Genomic DNA, 21,716 nt, shown 5'->3' on the forward strand with positions numbered 1-21,716 from the left:
AAGAAATGTGGAAAATGCATAAATATAGTTGCAGGTATAGAAAACTTCTGGAAGAACCTCATGTTGATCCAGATAAAATTTAGGAATGGTTAAGGAGAGGCAAATTCAAGTCAAGAGATGAAAGGTTATTATTGGTGGCACAAGATACTGGGCCATGTACTCACTGGTTTACAAAGTCCATTGAACATGTGGAGAGAAACAGACAACTGTAGGTTTTGTAAAATAGAATTGGAAACAGTTTCACATCTCGTTGCTGGTTGTGACATACTAATAGCAGAAGGACTGTATACTGAAAGGCATAATAATGTGTCAAGACTGTTGCACTGGGAATGGTGGAAACATTATGATATTAAAGTGGCTGAAAAACACTGGAAACATGAGCCACAAAGCATCATAGAAAATGATGAAGTCTACATCACATGGGATCACCCATTACAAAGAGTTCAAAAGACAGATGCTAGAAAACTGGATATACTGGTCCATAAAAAGAAGACAAAAGTAGCACTGAAAATTGAAATTACCACATCCAGTGACTACAGTGTCTTGCATACAGAGAGACACAAAGTCATAAAATATCAGGATTTTCAGGCAGAAACGAGAGCAATGTGGGAGGATACCCAGACAATTCCAATAGTAGTAGGAGCAATGGGTCTTATAAAAAAATCTACAATTATACTTAGATATGTTACCAGTACATGTAACCCCATACGAATTGCAGAAGGAGTTATTACTGGGCAGATTGCAGGTGCTGTGAAGAGCACTTCTGGCTGACATCAAATATTGAAACAATATCAATTTCATGAACTTTAATCATACTTTGACTTAGGAATGCGGTCCATTCCTGTCATGGTATTAGAAACCCAAAAGACTTGGAGAAATAAAAAAAATGTGAATGTTTTCAACATCTTTAAAATATATCTTGTTTATTCCTGTTCTTAATAAATGTTTATGTGATCAGGATAGTTGGCACGCAGTCTCTAACTTACATATTAAACAGCATTATCAAACATGTGGTTTACATACCATTGTACTTTCTCTACAATTTTTATAATTTCTTGGATCCCTATTATTAATTGGGTAGAACAAGAAATAATACTTAGATAATTTTCATTAAGTTTGTTAATGTCCTATTACTAGTGAGGGACCAAGGGTTATATTTGAATTTTTTGTCCACAGTGTCTTGGCAACAGTTAACACTATAACAGTACATAGAACAACCACATGCAGGTAAAGACAAAGGCTGTATGTTTCCAGGCTCCAAAATTTCCACTCCAACGAAAATAATACTCCAGTAATAAAAATTAATCCTTTATTTATCTGCTAGCACAGTAAGCGCTTTCACCTTCTCGGCTTTATCAAACTACAATGTGCCATTACAACAAATAGTATTTAAATACACTTCATTCAAATGTCATTGGTTCTCATAACTCTCTTGTAAAATTACATCACAACCATTTAAATAATTTATTCAATACTTTAAAAGTCCTAAAACTATTTAAAAATATTTAAAAATAAAATAAAGATGAATAACTTTTTTTTAAAAACTTTTCAAACCAAACAAACAGAATATACACAATATAAAACTACAAATCTTATGGTCTATATATTCTTTTGTTTCTAAGTATGGGCTTCATTTGAATTCTATCATTCATACCAGGGGTTCTATCTGCCCTTAACCTAATAATCCATTTAAGTTCACACTCTAACAGATATGCATCTAAGTCCCCCCCTCTCATACTAGGTTTTACTTCTTGTATTACACTAAAACAAAAGTCATGCTCTGCTCCCATTTGTTTAATATGCTTCGCTAGAGCATTATTTTCAGCACCTGTCCTAATTGCATATATATGTTCCCGTATGCGTTCCCTGAGCTGTCTACATGTTTTACCTACGTAGAAACTTGCACAGGAAACGCATCGGGCAAGATAAACAACATTTGTACTTGTACATTTTGTATTAGTTTTAAAGGTATATTCTACCTGCGTAATTGGATGATGGAAAACTGATCTAACATCTATATACACGCACTGTTTACATTGACCACAAGTAACCATATTCCTATCATCTTTATTCACTATTGGCCTTTGGACTAATGGTTTATTGCACAATTTCATTTTCAAGTTATGTTTGTTTTTAAAAGTGAACCTAGGGGTCTCTCCCACTAGCTCATGTAGATCTTCATCGAGGCTTAACACTTGCCAGTGCTGTTTAATGATGTCAGTTATCTTACTTACATCTCTTGTAAAATATAGAGGCATTCTAAGTACTTCTTGTGTTACCTTCTGATTTTGTCTCACATGGCTATCCCATTCGGAGAAATATGGTTTTGCTATTCCATCTCTGTGCGTCTCCATTTCTTTCATATACTTATTTATATCATTAAAGTTGTACCCTCTCTCTAAAAGCCTGTTCCTTAATTCTAGGGTTTCCAAAGAATATCTCTGTGCACATGGATTTAGTCTTGAGACTCTCATTAGCTGTCCTATAACAATATTATCAAATACATATCTTGGGTGCATAGAACGTCTATGTAATAAGTATTTCCTAAAGCAAGGTTTTCTATAAATAGAGGTATTCAAAAGTCCATTAGTCATTCTATTAATCTTCACATCTAGATAAGAGATTTCTACTCTAGAAAAATTCATAGTAAACTTAAGGTAACTCATAACACTATTAATTTTCTCTTCAAACTGTAATAATGAGGATTCATTTCCCTTCCAAATGAGGAAGAGATCATCCACAAAGCGCCTATAATACCCAACATTATTCCTAAAATCATCTATCTGGAATAAAACTTCTTGTTCCCAGTCTGCCATCACTAAATTGGCGTAGCTATTGGCACATGAAGTGCCCATAGCTACGCCATCCTTCTGTATATACATATCTTCTCCAAAGAGGAATATGTTATTATCAAGTACTATTTCTATAAGGAGAGTCAGTATATCTATAAAAGTTTCATCATAGTTACTATTTTTCTTTAAATAACTCTGGCATCTAACTATACCTTCCACATTAGGAATGACTGTAAATAGGCTAACTACATCTAGTGTTACTAAAATAAACTCTTCAAAGTCACCTACTTGTTTCATATACTCATATAATTCAATTAAGAACTGTTTACTATCTCTTAAGACATATTTATTATCATCGACCAAAGGTCTCAAGAAAAATTCCACTAAAATAGAACATGGTTCTGTTAACCAACCTTGCCCTGCTACTATGGGACGCATCGGTGGGTCAACTAATGATTTATGTACCTTCGGGAGGCCTTTAATCTCAGGTAATCTAGGATTGCCTACTTTTAGGTACATACACAGGTGCTCCGGTATCAACTTACTTTGATATAAATCATCTATCATATCATGGACTTGGAATACCTTACTACATATTTCAGTTAAACTTATCACACTATAAAATCCTTCATCACTTAACATCCTTTTCATACTTTTAATATAGCTTTCTTTATCTAGGACTACTACAGGTCCTCCTTTATCTGAGGGTCTAATTACTATAGTATCATCTCCTACTAAATCATTCATTGCTCTTCTTTGTAAATACGTTAAGTTATTTCTGGCTTTTTTACCATCTTGCTTGTTCCTATTATAATATCTATACATATCATTCTCTACCAACTTGTAAAATGTCTCCAATAAAGGGTGTAATATTGGTATATATGAACTATTAGGGCGAAACTTTTCTAACCCTACTTCATTATTATTAGTCCCTCCATAATCCATTTTCAACTGCAATTTACGTAGGAACATTTTCAAGTCTATAATAGAGTCGGTAATATTACTATCACATGTGGGAATAAAACTTAGACCATTACTCAGGACTTCCTCTTCATATATTGTTAACACTCTTTTTGACAAGTTAATTACTAAGGATCTCCTACCCTCTCCCACATCTTTTTGAGAGTTGGACCCGTGTGCTCCCCCCCCGAACCTTTCCTTTGTACAAGTACAAATGTTGTTTATCTTGCCCGATGCGTTTCCTGTGCAAGTTTCTACGTAGGTAAAACATGTAGACAGCTCAGGGAACGCATACGGGAACATATATATGCAATTAGGACAGGTGCTGAAAATAATGCTCTAGCGAAGCATATTAAACAAATGGGAGCAGAGCATGACTTTTGTTTTAGTGTAATACAAGAAGTAAAACCTAGTATGAGAGGGGGGGACTTAGATGCATATCTGTTAGAGTGTGAACTTAAATGGATTATTAGGTTAAGGGCAGATAGAACCCCTGGTATGAATGATAGAATTCAAATGAAGCCCATACTTAAAAACAAAAGAATATATAGACCATAAGATTTGTAGTTTTATATTGTGTATATTCTGTTTGTTTGGTTTGAAAAGTTTTTAAAAAAAGTTATTCATCTTTATTTTATTTTTAAATATTTTTAAATAGTTTTAGGACTTTTAAAGTATTGAATAAATTATTTAAATGGTTGTGATGTAATTTTACAAGAGAGTTATGAGAACCAATGACATTTGAATGAAGTGTATTTAAATACTATTTGTTGTAATGGCACATTGTAGTTTGATAAAGCCGAGAAGGTGAAAGCACTTACTGTGCTAGCGGTTAAATAAAGGATTAATTTTTATTACTGGAATATTATTTTCATTGGAGTGGAAATTTTGGAGCCTGGAAACATACAGCCTTTGTCTTTACCTGCATGTGGTTGTTCTATGTACTGTTATTTGTGCTACGAGTTGCAGGAAAGTTAATCGCTTTGGTGGTGTTGCTGTGACAGTTAACACTATGAAGAATGGAATCTTGATTAACTGTTAATAGATTCAGTGTGAATTTTCATCCACCACCTCAAATAGTTTGAATCTTACTCCTTGGAGCACACCAAGGAGTTTGGCTTCTGCTTAAACTTCCCATTGGACTACTGGGTTCAACAGAGCTGTTTTCATTCCAAATTTCATGGCACATCTTTTTCTACTGAAAGATATCATTCAAATGAGATATTATGCTGATAATGCTCAGTTTTACCAAAATTGCAAAGAATAAATGCTTTATGTTTCTATCCTGAAAGATGTTCTGGATTACATTCATTGTAAAATAACTCACAATACCCAGAAATGAGATCTTGTGAGGCTATACTGGTATATGCTACAGCAAGATTTTCCCTAAGGCTGCTCTTTCTATTTCTATTAAGTGGTAGTAGGATTTAGTTTAACTCATGACACCGAGATATCGGATTGGTTCTCAATAACACATTCTCACTAAAGGGTAAAGTGTTAGTATAACCAGAGATATTTTGCTTTCTTTCCAAGAACATGCACATGACAAAACACCTTACATAAAAAAACTATCTTGTTATAGAAGCTTACACCTTTGTGTTTTCATGCCTGGATTGCTGAAATGCTCACTGTACACTTTTGTGGGTTGTATATTGCAACCCTAGCTGCTTACAAAAATGCAGGCCTCAGCAATGGGGTTACTTAGCAAGGTTTCTCACTTTGACTTTATTACTGTGGTGTTCTATGATCTGTATTGATTGTCTGCAGCGGCGAGGTCAGCCTTTAAGGTCTTGATTCTCACTTATTGATCTCTACAGTTTAGCTCCCACCTATATGAAAGAGCAGTTGGTTATCTATACTACAACTTGCAACTTGTTTTTTTCCATGAAGTAACTATTGATAACTGTTAACACAGAGTTCACATCTGTTAACTGATCTTTGACCAGCCTTGTTCCCATCTTATGGAATTCCCGACCCTTTTGTATTCAGTTATATGACTCTGAGGCTACTTTTATGAGATCCCTAAATAATCAGCAATACAGAAGTATATTTAAATAAAAAAAAACTTGTTTGCGTTATTTAATATGTGATACTATTTATTATCATTTTATTTATTGTGAAATTATTGCATCCATTATTAGTTTCACTTTGTTCTTATTACTCATCTGAATTTAATTTACAGTTCTTGAAAAGAAGTACCTAAATTAAATGCCAAAAATGTTGCTGTCTCAGTTTTCACTAACATATAAACTAGATCACATGAGATATATTACTTGCTCAATATTCTGGCAACTCAGTATTCTACACCAATAAATAAATTACCCTTATATTGTCCATGGAGCTTCAGAAAGGCCTCTGTATGATAATTACATAACAAAGGGACAGCGGACTGATAGAACAATCATTCAGAGGTTCATAGTTAAGCAGTAGGCTAGCTGCCCTTGTAGGCCATTTTAAGCTACTCAGTTTCCATTTTGGCACTCAAATTAACCTACCCCATTTGGTTAAAGATTAGTCTTAACCATTCTATGATCAATAATTATATATTACCCCTAATGAGAATAACTGGGATAATACCATAGATAATTTAAGGGGACCCATGCATGGGGTAATGCATTTAGGAGCTGCCACTGTCCATTAGTACAGGGGGCAGTCCTGAGGAAACTTTTCTGTTCCTTAAACATAGATCCAAGCTGTTATTAAATATGGACAGGATTAGGAGTCTGTTCCAGAGCAGTGGTATTCACTGTGAGATATACGTGTCCCTACAACCATTCTGTTTGTGGTGCAAAAGAGGCTTACATCCCTAGACCAGGTATTTCTAATGCCATAAGACTTGTTAATGTGCATAAAATATCCATTAGTATTAGATCAGAGGATGCCTGGTATGCTAGACACTGGTCACCTCTTAGCAGTCTGTAGGATACCGAGTATAGTGGCAGGGCTTTGAGTTGGTCCAAGTAAAACAAATTGTTTTGGCCTTCTGTCTTTTATGTAAGCAATCTCTCTAGCCATTACTATAGTTACATGTGTCCTGTAGTACCTTTCAGTAAAAAAGGAATGCCTGAAAACTGACATTCTCTTTCATAAATGAGGTTTAGCAACAGACCAATTTGTCCAGGGACATCTTCAGATGGGGGTTTAGATTGAAATAGTAATGGGTTTCAAGATGGTAAGGGAAAAGCTAGTCAGGGGGGTTAAATAGGAAAATAGGGGGATTGGGAGGAAGTGAGGTAAGTGCAGGGAGAGGCTTAATAAGTTTTGTGAGAGTGTAACTGGATAAAATATCACATTTTGCCGTGAACTTGCTACTGCAAGTTCTAAGTCCATGATGACAGCTAGGTACCTTGAGAGCAGGTAGGTCTCAGGTTAAACTAGCAGGTATTGGAAATGGAATTAATGCAATTTTTTTCTCTCATATGCTTCGTTTGGGTTAATTGTTGGATTTTTTTGTATCTGGTTGGTTTGGCTTAATTGTTGGAGTTTATTAGGACTGGTTAAGGTTGGTTATGGAGGTGCGCTGCTTGCAGCTTGTTTTTCGACAAAGATTTCATATATGTCTGTGTGGTAGGAAGGGAGTTTTGGTCTAGTGTCATTTGTGTCTTTTTTATTGTCTCATGGGTTTCATGTGGGGTTTACCATTCGGAGTCTCCGATCATTCGCGGGTAATGTTCCCTGGTTACAGGCAAGAGTCTCCGTTAGATAATGTGTCTTCCTTTCCATCACCAGGGCAGGGACCTTGCAGATGATTATTTAATTTTTGGTGGTGGTACGGGCTCAGTTTGTGTCCTTGCAGATGGTTATTTTAATTTCATTAGTGATAGTGGTTAACTCTTAGTTTTTTTTTTTTTATTGGTCAGCTTGGTGAGCTCTTAACAGTTGGGGAAGGGCATGGGAATGGGGTGCTGCTGGGCAGAATCACTGACTGCATTTGTTTAAGATTTTCTTGTTTTACTCTGTGTGTAAATCATGCTACAAGAAATGTTGGAATTGTTGCTTACGATTACGATTACGATTGCCCATCGATAATTCAAGTTAGAATGTCAAGTCTTCACACACAAACAATCTCTGAAGCAGATCATCTGAGTGGTATCTATGTTCTTTACCTACCTTCTTCAATGCTAGGCGATTCTTTATTTAATTGGAAATTTAGAGGATGAGCAGAGAAGAAGCAGGAGTGGTTTCAGACGGAACAGAGTTGCTTGTAAGATGCGTTGACAGCTTATTTTCTAGCGATGACATGCATTCCTGTAAATTACCAACATCCATTGTCGGGGAGTTGTACAAGAAGGAGGATATTTTGTAACTCGTAAGTCATGTAATTTTACGTGTCTCTCTAAGGTGGTTGTTTGGGGATTGTGGGGGGGTGGCTTGTTCAGGGCTGCTTGAGTGGTAGTACATGAGTGAGGTGAGAGGTCGTGGCTGGTTTAAAATCTTTTCTGCCTACTAGAGGTTTTGACTCAGGGAAACAAGTTAATTTTATTTGGTCTATAGGTTCATAGGTAGGTACTAGGCTATCGGCCCAAGGGCCTACGTAAGCCTAGCCATCAAAGTTCCCTGGCTTACACCACCCAAGAAAGCTATTTTCCTGTGCCACTCTCGAGCAGAGACACAGAAGTGATCCCCAGGGTGTATTTCCTATTTCCCATCCACTCATCAAGATTTTTCTTGAAGAGTGCTAATGAAGAACTTTGCTTGACATAGATGGGTAGCCTGTTCCAGAGTATGGGAAGTCTCTGGGACAGGAATCTATACCTCCAACATGTCCATGGGTTTAGTGGTAGTGAATGCTGCCATGTTTTGTGGGAGATTGCTGGTGTTCAACCTGGTAGTAAACTAAGGGCTTTGGGTGTCTCACAGCATGGAAGGGTTTCTGTAAAATGGTAGTAGTTAAAGAAGACTAGCAGTGGAGAAGCACGTGGAGGCAGACTGTGTCCAATTTGGGAATCTGGGAATGTGTGGTCTCCTGTTGGACTTGTATATATGAGGGACAGCAGTGAAATACAGCGGTATGGGTGTGCTGCCTGATGGTGCCATGGGAGTCGGTGAGATTGAATTCATGTGAGTTGCTGTCTTTGAGGCTTGGCACTTTGGCAGGACTGAGGAGGTTGTTGGGCTGGCATGCGGGACTGTTTTTCGGCTTGCAATTGGCCAGGGTACAGGGTTTCAGCCTTGTTGCATTGCAGGGGGTTTGCTGCCTGTGGGTGCTTCAGTCATGCTGACCTTGCCTAGTCAGGAGTCAGGGAGGAATTCATTACATTGGTGGTGGTGTGGAGTGGCTGTCCTTTCACGCCCTTGAGTTGCTGTGGGTGATGTTTTACAGGTTTTGAGATGGAACCTGCACATTGTGTTACTGACCATTACGGGGGGGGGGGGGTGTTGGGAAGCACAGGCCAGTGATTCATGCTTGCTATATGTATTTATGGGGAAGAAAAAAATTAATAGGAGGGAGAGGGAAGGAGTGAGATGGCAAACCAGTGATGTCAGAGACCACTATTATCTTGGGACATCAGAGTGGTTTCCTTGCCAGGTCTTAACAGGGAAATTAGTTAATTCTCACCTGATAGATATGTATTACAGTAGCTAGCCATACCTCTGAGCTATCCAGGTTCAAGGTGTCCAGATTTGACCTCATAATCTTGGCTTGCTCCTCATACAAGCTGTGGTTTTGGCAGAACATCACAGACAGAAGGCATGAAATAACACTACTGTTAGATATTGGAGTTTCAGCCTTTATTTTTTCCGAGAATAAATATCATGTGCACTTTGTTATTCCAATGGCATTTCCAGGTGTGTGGGAGCTTTTTTTTCAAACATTGCTGGTAAAATCTAAGATTATAGTCATTTGAGTCTCAGACTTCATACAGTGCATGGTAATACAAATCCTGTCTAGCAACCTTCTTAGTTTATCAGAACAATATTTAAAATGTGACACTATTTTGGGCCTTTGTTTTCTCATTTTGTCAGGCTTGCCAGATTGCCTACATTAAGATGCTGGAGGGAATGGACCTTCTCTTGGTGGGGGCAGGTACGCAGGGGGTGTTTGCCTCATGCCTCACAGTTGTACTGATTCCCAGAATGTCCAGATTTGAAAAAATAAAGTAAATTTCCATGGGTACAATTTGTGGCTGAGATCCCTAGCTTCATCTGAGGAGGTTTGAGACTGTGTGTGTGTTCATGCACTGGTTATGAGTTTGACTGCCTGGGAGAGTAAGTTCAGTGGGTTGAGTTCTTTGTGATGAAGCTGGCATAGCTTTGGTGGAGGTAGAAAAGTGATGGCCATTATTTCTTGACATTTTGGTACTTAATGCACAGTTATAGCTCCACCTCACAGTGTGTATGTGAAGTATGCAAAATGAATGCACTGCAGCTGGTGTGCATACATATGGCCTTGTGGTAATGTGCAGTCCAATGAAACTGAGAGATTTTGTCCTAAGTAGTTATAGGGCCTTGGATGTAACAAGGGAAAGTGGAATTATTGAGGGCATTCGGGGGGGGGGGGGCATGTTGTCTTCAAATGTGCTTGTATGTCAGATTATTTATATTTCTCTTTTCTTTGAAGATGGTCATGGTATGAGGGGTGTTTCAGGTGTTGGAGTGCTACATTATGTGGTCACAGCTGGTGGCAGCTCAGAGGTCATATCAGCTGGTGGTTTGAAGGATGTGGTCTCATGATGGATGTTGCTGCAAAGGGTTTTTGCTGGACCTCCATGGAGTGAGGTCACAGGTGGGGGAGGCACAGAGTAGACCTCAGTCGATGGCCAGAGTGAAGGAGATCTGAAAGGTGATGGAGACTGTTACAGTGGGTGTCCAGTCACTAGTGTTGTGCATAATGAGACCACAAAGGGCAGTGTGCAGAGTGAGCAATGGTCACTGTCCTGAGGGGAGTGGAGTTGCAAGGTAATGGATTCTGCTAGGGTGGATGCTCTGGTGGCTGGAGTGGAGCACAATGAGGTCACAGGTAATCCTACTTATTTGGGTTTATTAAAGCATGTCGGAGTACTGCCTTTTGGGTAGTGTGAGGGCAAGTGAGGTAGAGGTAGGTTGGGGCAGGGTAAAACACTGGGGAGTGTGAGGTTCCCACAGGTGGATTTTAGTCACAGCAATTCTAGGAGCATAGGAAGTTATGATGCTACTAGCTATAGGGCTCTTACAAACCAGCCAAGTTCAATGCTTGTATTCAGATGGGTGGAATTCTTGGGGAGCACTTACAGTTAACTATCCAGTTTATTGAATTTATAGAGGGCCAATGATCCAATGATGTGTTCTGCGTGACAGGATGCTGGAGTTTTTTCCTAAGGTGTGGTATATTTGCGTAGACAAATCTATCCCTCAAGTAGGTATTGGTAAAGAGAGTAGCACGAGGACCATTTCATTTATGCTTTAGGTGAAATTTGTAGGTAGTTTTTCAGGAAGCATTATAGGTATGCAGGTGTTTTCGGGATATTTTGGGAACACGGTGCTTTGTTGTCTATGTGAGAGGTAGAAGGCTTAAGCAAGGCATGCTTTTGGAGTTTTCCATAAGCAGGCCATGTTTTATTTCATTACTAGCTGCATAGTTAACATGGGGGGGTAAGGTTAGTTCTGAGTGCTGTGGCTAGGGTTCTGGCCAGGATTATCATTAGGAAGTAGTGAATTTTGGGGGTGTTTAAGGTTATGCAGGTGTTTAAGGGTTTCAAAGCAGTCAGCACATTAATCAAGAGCATGGCACTGTGGTGTTACCTTTCAGGTACAATATGTTGCCTGAGTACTTTATTGCTGCACATCATAGGTGAGTTTCCAGGAACTAGTTCATGGGGGACTCGGGTAAAGGAGTATGCTTCTACTGTACAGTTTTCCAGAATGTTCATATTTTGGGCCATTCTTATTAAAATTCTTGTTTTCTGGCAATTAGTGTAAAATCATTAAAGTGTGGAGTTACAGAATTCCCTTCAGTAAATTCATGCTACTGCAAGCCTGCTTTATCTCTCTAAGTTTGCAACAATAATATTTGAAATTATTTTTATTTTGGGCTTTGTCCCACTTTTGTTTACGGTTTTCTCCAGATTTCTCTGGTTAAGAAGATGAGATGTATGTAAGGGGATGTATATTGTGGGAACATAATCTGGGCAGAGTGGAGTTACAGGAAGAACAGTGCTAAGATATGCCTCATGGGGAGACAGTGTAAGACTGAGAAGTCATGCTGTGGCCAGGACAGGATGGTTCGTGATGGAGTTGTTTCAGGAAAACTGCGTTGGTAGGCCACAGCGGCATATATGGGAGCTAGAGAGCATGTGACTTGGGGAGTAGATGCAGGTGGTACACCTGATTTGCTGGCTTTATAGTTGGGGGAATGAGTAGGTTGCATTACTTGCCAAGCTATAATAATTGGAAGTGTAATCATGATATGTCCAGCTTTTGGTGTGTTGGTTTTTGGGAGAGAGGATTTTCACTCATTTTGGGTGCATTGGTGGGCCATTGGATTTAGTGAGGCAGGATTCATTTAAAAAAAAAAAAAAAATATATATATATATATATATATATATATATATATATATATATATATATATATATATTGGCCATTCTTATATCTGCTGGGGAGGCTAAAGGGGGCTGGAGTTAGGCCAGGCAGCAGACAATTGGGATTGCATGGTTGCAAGTGGCATTGCAGCCTCTTACAATCTTTGTGGAACATTAACAAGATTGCAAGGTGGGAATAATTCTGGAGTTACAGTTGGAAGGTTAGCAGAGGATTGGTGATTTAAAGAGGTGATTTCAAGGTAAGGATATTGTGTGGTCTACTGTGGTGATTTTGACTTTGCGGAGGGTTCATCAGTTAACTCAGCTATTAAGACAAGTGGTTGCTTTGGTGAATTTTGTTAAGCCACTGGGAGGTTGATTACAGGGATCCAGTTGGTTCAGTGGGTATGGCGTACACCAAATGACTTTGGTTCAACCTTTAGGTATGGTTAGGTTTGTTTTGGAAGGTTTGTTGGAAGTTTTGGAATGAAGGAGGGGGAACAGTCTGGTCAAGCTGGTGGACAGGAAGAGGGCCAGGCTTGTCCCTCTTCTGGTCTGCCTCTGGTGTTTCAGGTTCATTTCGGTGAGTTGGGAAATGCAAGTTAGTGGTTGGATGGTACTTGATAAGTAAAGTGAGTGAGCAGCAGTAAGAATGCTGCTTACTTGGTCAGGGTGAGTGGGGTCATGCTGCCCTGACTTAACTGTTATGTGGATGTTTGGAAATTCAAGTGAGTGTTTAGATGCTACTTGATAAGTGAAAGTAAATGAACAGAGGTAAGCATGCTGCTTACTTGGTCAGGATGAGCACGGTCATGCTGCCCTAAGTTAACTGTTATATGGATGTTTATGCTGTGATTAATAAATGAAAATATTAGTTGGTCAATGAAGTTATGTTTGTGGAATTTTCATAAACATCATCAAATATCATTTGGTTTGATGTGTGTTTATTGAAGGGGACCTGGATCAATGTGGTTTGGTAACAGACCAGTTTCTCTAGGGACATCTTCAGATGGAGGTTTAGATTGAAATAATAATGGGTTTCAAGAGGTTAAGGGAAGAAGCTATTGGGGGGGGGGGGGCAGATGAAAGTGTTAACTAGTAAAGTAGGGGGATTGGGAGGAAGTTAGGTAAGTGTAGGGAGGGGGCTTAATAAGTTTTGTGAGAGTGTAACTGAGGAAGATATCACATTTTGGCTTGAACTTGCTACCTGCCCTCCCTCCCTGTTTGGAGCATTGAGGATGCTGTCATATAACTTTGGGAGATGGAGAAGCGGGCCAGGCTTGTCCATCTTCTGTTGCCCCTCTGATGTTGGTGGTTCATTTCAATGAGTTGGGAAATGCTGCTTGTCAAGTGTAAGTAAGCAAGCAGAGGTGAGGAAGCTGCTTATTTGGTTGGAATGTTATTTCAATGAGTTGGGAAATTCAAGTGAGCGGTTGGACGCTGCTTGATAAGTAAAGTAAGTGAGTGGAGGTAAGAATGCTGCTTAGTTGGCCAGTGTGAGCGGTTCATGCTGCCCTAACATAACTGTTATATGGATGTTAGGAAATTCAAGTGAACAGTTGGACGCTTCTTGATAAGTAAAAGTAAGTGAGCAGAGGTTAGGATGCTGCTTAGTTGGACAGGGTGAGTGAGGTTGCGCTGCCCTAAGTTAACTGTTACATGGATGTTTATGCCATGATTAATAAATGAAATTATTAGTTGGTCAATGAAGTTATGTTTGTGGAATTTTAGTAAAGGTCGTCAAATCTCATTTGGTGTGATGTGTGTTTATTGAAGAGGAACTGGACAAATGCTCTTTGTCCACCTCTCTTTGCTAATGGAGCAATGAAGGGTGAAGAAGCTAATTTTGTCAGCTTTGGATTTTATCCCTTACTAAATACTTGTTGATTTTCAATACAGATATACAGCCAGATTTAAAAACAATGCCTTCCTAGACTCAAATAAACAATGGCAGTTTCAAAAGTGCACTTTCCATGATTCCTTGTTGAGTACTGTGCAAATCAGAAATCAAGCAAGTACTCATGTACTGCACACGCATTGTAAACTCAATTCCAAAAACCTCAAGTTAAGTACAAATTATATAAGATTCAAGATACGCCATAACTAAGATAGCATTGCCAATGGGGATATGAACAGCATCACTGGCATGACCTATACTGCCATCTGTAGATCAGCATCAGTATTGCAAGCATTACATAGGAAATTCTGCCATAACTGCTCTAATACAAATGGTAGACAGGTGGAGCTATACTGCCTGACAGGGTGCATGTATGCGCTGTTTTGATTGGGCAGATGGTGAGATTGTTAAGGATTATGTGGTATGCTTGAAATGTGTTGGAATATGCAAGTATTAAATTATCTGATTCATGACTATGGAATGCTTTTGAATTGTGTTATCTGCTCTTGGCAATGCAAAACACATTTGCAGCTGCATTCGGGGAGAGGATTATGTATCACTGAGGTAAACGAGATAGCATGAACCCTGTGATGGAGGACATGTACAGTACCACCCTTATCTCTCAGAAACTCACCCTTGTTGGTGTATAGCTATGAAACTAGCTGTTGGCTTGTCATTTTGATTTCAGTATCTTGCAGACTAGTTGACTGGATGGTGATTTAGATTTAATGCCTTATTTATAATTTGAATAAATATTTGGAAATGTTTTTAAGGAATACTCTTTTAAGTCAATTAAGTTTTTTTTTTCTTCTTAAGTTTTGAGTTTTTCACTTGCAAAGTACTTGTGTTTTTTAACTGCTTGCTGATGTTATTTCAAATTTTGGTGTCTTGCTTATTTGATTGCACCTTGATTTTTAATTTAAAAATGTTGTTGAAATAATTTCTGATTTAATGTTGTGTCCAACATTTGAATGCTCAAGACCTACTGCTCTAAGTCCAATATTTTAGCTTTTGCTTCATAAATTTTGAAGTTCATAAGTAGAATTAGGCATTAGATTCCAGGAGAAAACTGAAGAGATTAACATAATTTCCTAGCTGTCCCAGATCACTGTCTTGTTAAATGACTTGTTCAGAGACAAATGCAGGCAAATAATTGCTATTGGGGGGGGGGGGACTTGACTACAGGAAGCATCTTGTTAACAAATGACAGCCTTAATCCTCTGTACTTATCGCCAGAATCTGCAAATAAAAAATACACAAAATCTGAAGAAAGGTTTCTGTGGGACACTTTGCTTATAAAACAGAACTACTGCTACTGTTCTACTGCTTTTAAACAAATATAGCTAAGATAGAGTAGGTGATGAATGTTAATTAACATTTTCACAAGTAAGTATCTTAAAATGGATGAGATTAAATGACCTAGCTGTGTGTTAAAGTCATAAATCAGGAAAAAGCAGATATTTAAGAACTAGACAAAAATTAAAGAACAGGATATGAAGGGAGTGACAGTGGTGTAACATATCTATAGTGTGCTGTAGTAGTCAGGCAGGAAAGGGCAGCAGTAAATTAAACAGGAGGTGGCAGCAAGATGTCAGGAGATAGCACTGGGTGGAAATTGGAATAGAACAAGCAGCAAAATGGAGGACAAGGAAATAGCTCGATAGAAGATTATAGGCAAATGGGACAGTAAACAGAACAATGTAAGAAGAAAATGAAGATGAAGCAAATAATGAGAGAAATAATTTAATGTGGATGGACCACAATAGACAGCAGTGGGGAAAGAAAAATGAGAGGCAAAAACAGAGGTGGTCTTACAGGCAGAAACGCCAGAGAGAGACCAGTGGAGAAATTGGTAGAGCAGCACTCAGCAAGAGAGTAGAAAAACAGTGGCCACTATGGGGATAGATGAGAAGAGTAATAAACAGGGGCAGGTGTAGAAAGAAAACAGCAATGTAGAAAAACAGGGGGAACATGAGGTAATGATTGAAGGGAATAAGACAAGACATTCTCAGGAGTGGTCAACTGTGAGTAGAGTTCATAAGAGAAATAGAACAGAGAGGGTGCAACCCACTCTGGGCTCACTCCACTCCACTCCCCTACCCTACCCCCCATTCCCACCCACGTCCTCTTCCATTAAATTTATACCTCCTGTAGCTCCTCCCCTTAAGCACAATAAACCACTAACCTCCCTCAAAGCAGTAGCACTATCCCACCTGCTTCCTCCCCCTATTGCCTAAATATACTAGAACCCTCTACCTCTTACCTACTCTCTGGTTAACACCTAACACATATTTCATATTTCAATACATCTTCAATACTTATTATGACCTACTCCATGCAACTTATTATCCTCTTAAGTATATTTACTGCCCCTCTGCTTATACTAACCCTAGCTACCCCCCACACCTTCTTAAACATATCTCCAATATCTCCAACACTAACTATACTTTCACATACTAATTAATACAGTTTCTCTGACATCTTATCCTCCTTATTTCAAATGTTGTAACATACATCTAAACAAACTAAAACTCTCTCATACTAATACCAAACCTGAGTTAACTCCATTTACCCTACCAAGACCCCCTTCTCAAATCCATCACCTACAGTCATCCATCACCTCCTAGTACTGTCTCAATGTGGACATATTCATCCCAATCCTGGCCCAATGATTCACCATCTTCCATCCAACCTTCTACCAATCAGAACCTATGTATAATTGCAATAAATGCATGCAGGGTCTGTAATAAAATCACCAAATTCCAAGCCTGTCTGTCTCATTATACTCAAAAGAAAAAACTTGCAGAGAAAACCAGTTTAATAAAAAGCAGAGCTTTCAGGCGTAACCCTTCTTCAATACTAATACATTCAAACACTAAACTCTAGAAGCTTAAATACAGGTCTAAAATCACATGACCAGCAGCCAAATGAAATCATGTGACAGAAAACAAATTAAAAATTAAAGACATATACATATAAATATATTAAAAGATGTGTAGATACACAGTATAAAATATTTACTTTACAATATTACGTAGCTTAACTAACACAGGTGTTAAACTGACAGTGCTATTTAAACCAGGATGAGTGTCAGCAGCTAATCTCAATATCCATTCAAATTCTTTGAGCTCAAGGCGGTTGTTGACATCACCACCTCTTTCATTGGACATAGAGCATCAATCACTCTAAACTTAAATGTATGTGTTTCACCACAAGTTTTAATATGTTTACATAGTGCATTATTGTCACAATTTCTCCTAATTTCAGAATTATGGTCTATAACACGTTCCTTAAGCTTACGTATTGTTTTTCCCACGTAAAATGAACTGCATGAGATGCAGGTAGCCAAATAAACCACAAAAGTGGTGTTACAAGTAGCTGTAATTTTAAAATTAAATACTTGTCCATTGGCAGGATGAGTGAAAATATCACTACCATTCCCTAAGATGTAAGCACAGGCAACACAGTTAAAACATGGAAAAGTACCAGTTTTAGCAGCCAATTGTGTATAACAGGGTCTATAAAAATCTTTATAACAGAGTAAACTTTTAATCGTCCTCATATTTTTATATGTAAAATGTGGCTTGGTGCCCAATATAGTTTTTAGTTCATCCAATGCCATCAGAATGGGCCAGTTCCTGTTAATAGCTACTTGTAACACCACTTTTGTGAAAGAATTTGAATGGATATTGATATTAGCTGCTGACACTCATCCTGGTTTAAATAGCACTGTCAGTTTAAAACCTGTGTTAGTTAAGCTACGTAATATTGTAAAGTAAATATTTTATACTGTGTATCTACACATCTTTTAATATATTTATATGTATATGTCTTTAATTTTTAATTTGTTTTCTGTCACATGATTTCATTTGGCTGCTGGTCATGTGATTTTAGACATGTATTTAAGCTTCTAGAGTTTAGTGTTTGAATGTATTAGTATTGAAGAAGGGTTACGCCCGAAAGCTCTGCTTTTTATTAAACTGGTTTTCTCTGCAAGTTTTTTCTTGTGAGTTCGTGTTTTGCAGCTGGTTTTACTTGTGCTGTCTCATTATACCCCTGACATTCTAGCAGTAACAGAAACTTGGTTAAAACCTTATATAGCAGACACTGAAGTTATTCCACCAGGGTACAATGTCCTTAGAAATGATAGACTCCACAAAAAAAGTTGGGGTTGTAGCAATAATTTATCATGAGGCCTTAACAATTACAGTCACTTCCAAACCAGTCCCTACCATTGTTAACATGGAATTGCTACTTGCATTCCCTACATATTAACAATATGAAACAGTTATATATTGCTGCACTATATATTCCCCCTAGCCAAAATAGCCTATCCTGGGCAAACCACAATATATCAGATTAAACTATCATTCTTGGTGACAAAAATATTAATTGGCAATACTTAATCTCTAACTCCCATGCAAATAGTATAAACCTGCACAGGTTTATACAGCTCATCACAGGTCCCACACATACTCTTTCTAACTACCCAGAGTCAGCCTTAGACTGGATCCTTGTATTTCACCCCCATAAATACTCCAACACTGGAACCCTTCCTAACACTTTAAGTGACCACCTACCAGCCTTCACCCATATAATCCATATTCAAATACCCAGAACACCTCCTATAAAACATCTAGAAACTTTCCAACTTCAGCCAAAACATATTCATAAATACCTTAAAAGCTCAGAATTGGACCCCATTTAAAACATTACATCTAGAAGAAGCTGTAAATTACTTCAACATGGTCTTTCTCTATATACTTAACAGCCTAGCCCCAATTCACACCAAAAGAACAAAACTGAACCATGAATCTATGAATCTAGACTAGTATCCTTAGCTAAGGATAACCATAAGGCATTATTTAGCTACAAACAAAACCTTAAAGGAAAAGCCCAGATTTGCATTGAACTGGTACTGAATGGCACCATATATACTAAACCAGTGTTAATAGCAAACCTGCTAGTGGAGAAGTTCACTGAAAACTTCTACCCCTGTCCCCACCATATATACCCCAAAACATTCCTACCACCCACTGACCACCCAGTATCTCTAAAGAGCAGGTCTTAACTGCTCCCTCTAAGGCCAAAAACACAGCCTCTATAGGACCTGATAACATCTCAGGCTGCATTCTCAATAGTTTAAAACAGGAGTTAGCAACACCATTGGGTATTCTTTACAACCACAGCCTAAACACTTGTTTTTTCCCTGCTGAATGGAAAACAGCTATTGTCATACCCTTGCACAAGAAGAGTGCATCCACCGATCCTGGGAACTATAGACCCATTAGTCTAACCAGCCTTATTTGTAAGGCTTTGGAGAGAATCATCATGGACCTTATCAAGAAGGATATACGAGACCTACAAACACTTGATCCAACCCAGTTTTTTTTTTAAAGGGAGAGCTTGCTTGTTGAACCTGGTGGACTTCTTCAAGACTGTCACCAAAGCCCTGGATGAAAGCAAATCTGTGCATACGGCCTACCTAGATTTGGCCAAGGCCTTTGACACAATCCATCACTCAGGCATCATTGAAAAACTCACTCAGCTGGAGATCAACTCATATTCTGTCAGGTGGGTTGCAAACTGGCTCACCGACAGAATACATATAATGAAAATAGGGGACTCCACCTCCACCAGTAGATCCGTTACCAGCGGTGTTCCACAGGGATTGGTGCTGGGGCCCATATTGTTTGGAATCTACTTCTCAGAAGTAACGGCAAAAACAAAACATCTGTGGCTGACAAAGTTTGCTGACATATGCAGACTGGGAGCAGTCATTGAGCCCCTGAATGATATCAACATTCTACAAGTAGGGCTTATGCAAACCAGTGATTAGTGCCAAAGTCATGGTCTTAAACTCAATGCAAAAAATGCATTATCATCCCTTTTGGCAAAGGTGATGCCCCTGCAGATTACCATATTAATAGCAACACCCTAAGCTATAAATCAATGGTGAGAAATTTGGGCACTCAAGTTGATAGTAACCTTATTTTTGATCACCATTTCTCCATGGTGACAAGAAAGGCATTCTGAGTTGCTCACCTCATAAGTAAGGGCATAGCTTCCAGAACAAAAGAGGTTATAACCTTCCTGTACTCTTCCCTCATCAGGCCAATAATAGAGTGGAATGCTCCCTTTGGTATGTATTTAAACAGGCAGCTACAGCAACTGAAAAGACCTCAAATGTTTCTCACAAAGAAAATTCAGGGTCTTTAGAACATGTGTTACATGGATATACTAAAATCACTATCACTATACTCTGTATCATAGAGATTACTCAAAGGTGACATGTGCCTTGTATACAGAGCAACCTCTGATCCTGCCATCTTAATGGAGATGCTGCACATTTGCAAGTCAAATGGTACATGATTCAGTCGCTGTAGGAACCTTAACTTAGCATGTGGCATCAACAGGTCTTGCTAGAGAGACAGATATGTCTCCCACACAGGTTAAACAGACCCCCTCATTAACCATTTTTAAGCATAGCTTAAATAATTGGATTTGAAACTGCAAACTCACTCCAGGGGTTTCATCTGTGTACTACTTGGATAGGGGCAGTTGGTGCAGATTTAGATCAGCTTATAACACAGACCATCTCTCTAGACCCTTAAGGGAACAAGGGTTGAACTTGGCTAGGTTTGTAAGGACCCTAGGGCCATTAGCCTACCAACCTCCTATGAACCTATGAAACAGGTACAGTATAAGGAGAAGGGAAATTGATATGAACAATAAGGAGGACTTGCAACTGGTGCAAACTGGTGAGGGAGATGTCAGGAATGAGGTTACCAGTAATGTACAGGAAGTAAAGCAGGTGTTCATAGTGAGTTTGGAGACGAGAACCCAGATTACAATGAATCTGTCTCATAACTTACCAAGGGATGGGGTAGATTTTTGGTCTGGCAAACAGAGGTTCCAGTTACCTTTGAGAAATGTAATTTGCAAATAGTACCAGCAAGGTGTCAGAGTGATGTCAGCATCTGTGACTGGTGGCAGAATTTTCTGAGTTGTTACCTGTACTAGCCTGATATGAAGCCACAGGACTAAGTAGCATAATGGCTGGCTGAGACCATGTGTAATGGAGAAGGGCTGCAAACTGGTATGAGGCTGGGAGAGATGTCAGCAACATAAACTCTGTGTCAAGATCCCCCTTAGCCCAGAAGGGAAAGTAGTATCGCACTCTCAGTTATAAAAGGGACATGTCCATGTTTGTGCCTTTAAACTAAGGTGGAAGGCAGGGGGTCACAGATACAAAGAAGGGGTCATTATAAATCATTGCAGAAAAGTAAATAGAGATAACTCAAAACATGGCTATTAATAAGGGATAGAAAATCAAAGAGCAGCAAGCGGTGATGTTGGAGGAAAAGGACAATGCTGGTTTCAGAGAAGCAAAGGCTAGTCACATGACTGAATAGTAAATAAAGTTGTCCGGGAACTGGGCATTTAGAAATGAAAGACTGGGGGAGATGATGGAGACCTTTGCTCTACATAAAGATGGGCATCAAAAACAAGGTCACAGAGAAGAAAGATGAGGGGAGTACAGGATGCTGAATGAGTACAAGATCAAA

The sequence above is a fragment of the Protopterus annectens genome, chromosome 14.part0, assembly GCF_019279795.1.
Source record: "Protopterus annectens isolate FY-2018-M chromosome 14.part0, PAN1.0, whole genome shotgun sequence".
Lineage (NCBI taxonomy): Eukaryota > Metazoa > Chordata > Ceratodontiformes > Protopteridae > Protopterus > Protopterus annectens.